The 6,395-nt window shown below is 34.8% G+C and overlaps 1 long non-coding RNA gene across 1 annotated transcript; it reads left to right on the forward strand.

The window, feature by feature from the left end:
• Nucleotides 1–418: 418 nt before the first annotated feature.
• LOC142163605 (uncharacterized) lies at nucleotides 419–2,719 on the forward strand. The gene is made up of 2 exons (XR_012694553.1): nucleotides 419–910; nucleotides 2,459–2,719. It is a non-coding gene; the product is annotated as an uncharacterized LOC142163605 (long non-coding RNA).
• The last annotated feature ends 3,676 nt before the right edge of the window (nucleotides 2,720–6,395 follow it).

The raw sequence follows: 6,395 nt of genomic DNA on the forward strand, positions 1-6,395 counted from the left end.
AAAAAAAGAAGGTTATCTTTTTACCATTTTAAGAATTAAGCATGCAAAAATTGTGCTCTTTATATGAGATTAGAAAAATTAGAAGTTGACAAAATATATACATTTTTTACATGGATATTTTAATGAAATAATAGTGTATGCATTTATTTTATATGCTACCACATGACTATAATAGTAAGGTATATAAAATGTATTAAAAGTGAGTAGTATTTTAAGTAATTTGAGATAATGGGAGATTAACTAGTTAATTACTAATTAGTTGATGATTAATTAAGATATTGGATAAATCCTAAAAGACCTTAACGTGGCAGCCCCATATGGTCCATTAAGTGACTCATACACTATGATGCATGGTGTCACATTGTTAGAACATAAGAAAGCTCCATCTCAGTTGTTTCCTCGTTCCTTTTTAGATTTTTATAACAAGATTTAAGATTGAAGTTTGCAAATCTTTTCAGCTGCTAGGTTGTAGGTATATTGCTGAACAATCATTTTTTTTCAGATGCTTATAGTTTTATGGCTACACCTTATCCACTTTCTTTTTCTCGTTGGTAGTGTCATGCACTAGAGCTCTATTTTTCAGTACGCTCACTTAACAAGATTTACACCACTCTTTAGCTTTCTGAACATGATTTGTATAGTGATATTCACTTCCCCCAGCACATGCAAGCCAATGTTTGCTTATACCCTTGAGATTAGAAGATACAAGCATCACGTTTCAGCACAAAGTTATATCCGTAATTGCTACAATCAAATCTCATACAATACTACGTGAGATTTTGCGATTCTAAGAGAGTATGGTGCAATCTTTCTCAAAAATATAATACAGATTTTCTCCTGATTCGATCCGCCGTTATGTCTTTTTCGCAAAAGACGTGTGTTAGAAGGATTGTCAAGAAAATGAGCTAAGGTATGTTAAGACTATCCTTCTTTCCTTTTGGCATGATCCATACGATATAAACGAAACGAGCAAATACACAATTTTCATAAATGACTATTCATAGAAATGCTAGAGATGCCTATGTTCTTGATTCCCCATGTATCCTATTATTCTATCATTGCGAAATAAATAGTTTGCCCATCAACTTTGGAGCGAAATCCCTGTTACATACCTCTCCTTCACGGGAAACTTTTTACACACTCAACCTTTCAAAAATGTGTCTAAGATACATCACTTTTGACCAGATAACACTTGTGTGTTTACACATAAAAAAAAGCGCGTGAAGCCCGTAAAAAATTCGATTTATTTTTTGTCTCCCCTCCCTACAAGAATCCCTCCCCTACCTCTGATCTTCTTCCTCAGACCACCCTCCCCTCATCTTCTTCCCCAAATAAACTGTTTGAAAGAACATAAAATTTTAGATCTAAAATTGAGAGAAATTCATTGGTTTATTGTCCAAATATTATGAAAACTATTTATTTTGTGATAGATTTAAAAGCTTTTAATAGTATTGAAGGTTTGGTGAAAAAATCTAGAATCCACCATTATTGGATATCGAAAAAGTTTGAAAATTCAATTGGGTCTTGTTGATTATTGAGTTGTTGAACTCAATTGTTGGTCGATTGTTTTCGACTAGTTGTTTAGATAGTGTGGTTGAATTTTGGTATTGTTGGAAACTTTCTCACAAACAACATGTTGGCAACAAAAATGGTGCTTAAGATATAAAATGGAAAGATGAAAAAGATGGGTTTTAATTGTAATTTCTAATATTTTTTTCCTTTCTAAAGTCGATGACACGTGTTACGACCCTATTCGGGCGTGACTTTCACGTTGTCTGAAAAAATTAGTCAAGCACAAAAGTGGTGTGTCTTAGATACACTTTTGAAAGGCTGAGTATGTAAAAAACTATCCATGAACGAAAAGTGTGTAACAGGGATTTCGTTGCAAGGTCGATGCGTAAACTATGTATTTTGCCTTCTATCATCTGTTCATGGGCCTTATACATACGTAAGTTGATAAAGTTTATTTCATGATATTAATCAAAGGCATAATGGTCTTATGACGTTCCGAGAAATTTTATTGACGTACTTCTCATGCATTGCATTCATCTATACATGTACATTGACCCATGACCCGATGGCGTTATACGCGTATATATGTATATTATATGTATATGGGATATGGGAAAATGTTACGGTATTATATACGCACCACCACCTGATCAGCTGGTATACGTTGATGATTTTGCCCACAGTGGCTGAAATGATATGATGGGATGCCCTCAGAGACTTGATGATGTTATGAACACATGTACCTATGCCGACATGAAATTCATACGCATATGCATGACACTATAAGTATTTCATGATTTATAGAATTATCCAGACTTATTGGTTAAGTTATTTACTCCATGTTTCTTCCATGTCTTTTATATACTTATTTATGTGCCTTACATACTCGGTACATTATTCGTACTGACGTCCCTTTTGTTGGGGACGCTGCGTTTCATACCCGCAGGTATAGACAATCAGTTTGACAAGCCCTCATATTAGACGAGGTCAACATTCAACGAAGGATCGATAAAACTCCATCTTATTCGGAGTGCAGCCAAGTCTATAAGTCATCATGTCAGAGTTTTGCTACAGATTTATGGGTAGGCCGGTACCCTGTCCCATTTGATGTCAAATAATCTTAGAGGCTTTGTATTCATTTTGTACAGTATGTCAAAGGCCTTGACGGCCCATATGTATTCATGTTTTAAGAACGATAGTTTATTGATAGAGTGTTCGCTCACTTACAATTATGCACTACGAGTTGTTGCCATGTTGGCCCACGATGATCACAGAAAGAATGAGCTACACAATGGTTTACTCGGACCAGTACGTCACCAAGTGCCAGCCACGCCTCCCATGTTTGGGGCGTGACATAAAATACGAAATTTAGAAAATTTACTAGCGTTTTTCCTTAAAATAATGCTGTGACATAAAATACGAAATTTAGAAAATTTACTAGCGTTTTTCCTTAAAATAATGCTCATACATTTCATTTTATGTGGTGGGATTGGAAATGATAATTATGCTTAACCTACTCATCATTAACGATTATATTAGGTCAGACAAAAAACCTAGAACAAAAACAATTGACACAATTGTGGATACTATTTTAATCTTCCAATTTAATTTTTAATAACTTGCTAATATTACTTTTATTACCTTTTAGTTATATATATATATATACATTTTATTTAAGCAATTAAGAAATTTTTAATGCCCCCTAAAATTTTGCTTAAAACGCGAAGTTTCGAGGTGTCGAGTTAGGCTTATGTGTTAAAGATTATTGAGGTTCTAGCTCGCCGCGGTATAGACCTTTTGGATTTAACAGTGCATCGAGGAGTTAAAGAAAAATGTTGGTAGAATAAGGCATTTCTGCTGCCTTTATGCGGTTACAGAATCACTTTGTGGGCCGCAGAAAGGCTGCAAAGCGAGGCAGTCATTTGGGTCATTTTTTATGTCACTTTTGCGGCCCATTATGCGACTACATAAATATTTTGTGGGCCGCAATTTGATCGCATATCCAGCCTCGAGATTTCTCAAATGGTGGTTCTGTGGCACATTATGTGACCGTAGAACAGGTATGCGGACCGCAGACTGGTCGCAGACCGAAGCAGAAAATTTCAGTTCCGGAGGGCCATTTTGCGGACTGTAGATATATTATGCGGTCGCATATGCGACCGCAGATTTGTGTCGGGGCTCCTCATTACTAATTTTTAAATCTGATCCTATGTCGATAAAACATATGCCATAATTCATTTTGAGCATATTTCTGATACTTTAGAGTGATAGAAAGAGTTCTAGAGTGAGAAAGTGATCTTCATCAAATTACTCTTCAATTCTTGCTCAAACTTTGAAGATTATCAAGGAAATCACACTAGGTCTTCATCCTATAGGTAAGAATCTATACCCTAGCCCTTAATTTCGAAAATTAATTAAAAATGAGTAATTAATAAGATGGTTCATGCGTATGAGAGTTATTTATCTTGCATGCATGTATGATAAAAGAGTGTAGGGAAAATGTGAGCTAAAAATGGTGATGAATGGGTTGTGGTATGATGAAACCTTCCATAAAAAGGACCTTGAAATCTTAATACACACTTAGTGTTTGATAAAATGCTCAAGTGAGCTAGTACCATGAACGTTTTCCTATTTTTTTGGTTCAATTTATTATATTGCTAAAATAAATTGAGGTTGCTAAGAGTTCCGGATAATTGTAGAGTTTAAAGAAGCTCAATTGAGGTATGTATGGCTAAAACCTCCTCTTCGTAGAATTGAACCCCATGGCATTCATGCAATCAGTGTAAGTTCCGAATTGATCATTATAGAATTTGTTATCTCGGATGTGTTTGCGTTGAAGAATATATGTGCAATGTGTATTCCAATGATTTCATCATGTTATCTTACCATTTGAGGATATGTTAAAAATATGGAATATTTGCAAAAACAATGCCTAGGCTGCAAGTCAAATTTGAATAAAGATTGTTATGCCAAATTGTGTCTATGCGTCTTAGATTTTAAATTGCTCACATGTGTAAGCAAAGTATTGAATGAAAAGCCTTGTTGTGGTTGTTGATGATAATAATAACGTGAAATGTGGAAAAGAACTTGGATTATGAAATGCGGCCAGGTGCCAAGTATGATATAACAATTGTGGCCACTAGTGCCGATGGACTGAAAAAACATGAAAGAAGTATGAAATGAGATGATTGATAGAAAATGGTAATGTCTCGGGCGAGACGGCCTAGCCGGTCGGGCCGTGAGTGGACACTATGCCGCATACGTAGTGGTAATTGTGCTGGAAATTGAAATAAGAATTTGACAATGAAATTATGATTATGGTTGATGTCTCAAATGAGACGACCTAGCCGATCGGGTTGTGATCGGATTCCGTGTAAGAATGCGGTGGTATTGTGGATGATGGTGTATTAGTATTAAAGATGTCCCAATCTAAAGTTATGGAAATTTACTTGAAAACTTATGTGATTCTTAATTTGATGTTATGGTGTTGTTTAAGGCTTTTATTGATTTTATGATTATCTTCTTCTTGTATTATTGTTCATTCTAATGAGATAGTGTTTAGTTGTACATACTAGTACCATTCAACGGTACTGACGTCCCTTTTGCCGGGGCGCTGCGTCTTAAATAAATGCAGGTGGTTCCATAGCAGGCGGTGTTAATCATCGTTAGCGGTCCATCCTCCTCCCAGCAGTCTTGGCGAGTCCTATTTCATTTCGGGGTCATACATCTTTGGTTCCTTATGTACTGTACTTGAGGTATAGCGGGGGCCTTTTTGCCGTCACTTTTGTAGTACCCCTTTGTATATATTTAGAGGCTCACTCAATTGAGCGTTGGCCGCGCTCCCGAGTTTGGGGCATGACAAAATTTATAATATATAAATTTTGTCATGCCCCAAACTCGGGAGCGCGGCCAACGCTCAATTGAGTGAACCGGCTGAGCAAGCCTATTCGACACTTTTTACCCGACTCACGTATGATTAAGAGAGGGCATGCTTTTATCAATTAAACCTTAGGAAGGTCATATATATATTAATAAATCTTTTCATTAGTTACATCATTGTTAAGTTTCGAAATACACACATTCTTATGATTGAGTGGAGCAATAGCCTAAAACACAATATAATCCGTTGACCTTTCCAACACCTATATACAACTCACATAGTGTCTACGGAGCCTCTAAATATATACAAAAGGGTACTACAAAAGTGACGGCAAAAAGGCCCCCGCTATACCTCAAGTACAGTACATAAGGACCAAAGATGTATGACCCCGAAATGAAAGGGTATAAGCTGAAACCCCCTCATTTAGCTGTAGTCAAGCCAATATTGCAAGAGTATAATATTTTTTTCGTTGAAGAATATTAGTTTTGAATCATTAGATTATGTGAAAGTTTTTTTTTTAAAACTCAACAAGAGATAAACTGGTTTCTACTTGATAGTTTCTATAGCGACTTTTAAGTGTAACAAAGAGTATATATAAAGAAAAAATTGGTATGAAGTGAAATATTTTTTTTTAAAATGTAAACAAATTATTTCGAAAAAACTCTTTACTTTTTTTTAATTCAAAGATAAGATATTTTTGAAAATTAGTAGAGGGTTTTAAAATTATTTTAATAGAAGTTATATCATGGATAAACTCAAAAAAATCAAAATTTTATGGAATATTTACATAATATCCGATTATATTTATTCTTTACTTTTAATAGCTAATATAAATAGATGATATACGGACAACACATGATTATACACATATTATATATGGATTATATATAAATTACACATCATTCAATATTTTTAATTTAAGTGGTTGGGTGAGCGCCTATTTAGGCTGATTAGATAAAGCCAAAAGAAAAATATGAAATAATTTCAACCAAAGACTAAAAAT

The sequence above is a fragment of the Nicotiana tabacum genome, chromosome 8 (assembly GCF_000715075.1).
Source record: "Nicotiana tabacum cultivar K326 chromosome 8, ASM71507v2, whole genome shotgun sequence".
Classification (NCBI taxonomy): domain Eukaryota; kingdom Viridiplantae; phylum Streptophyta; class Magnoliopsida; order Solanales; family Solanaceae; genus Nicotiana; species Nicotiana tabacum.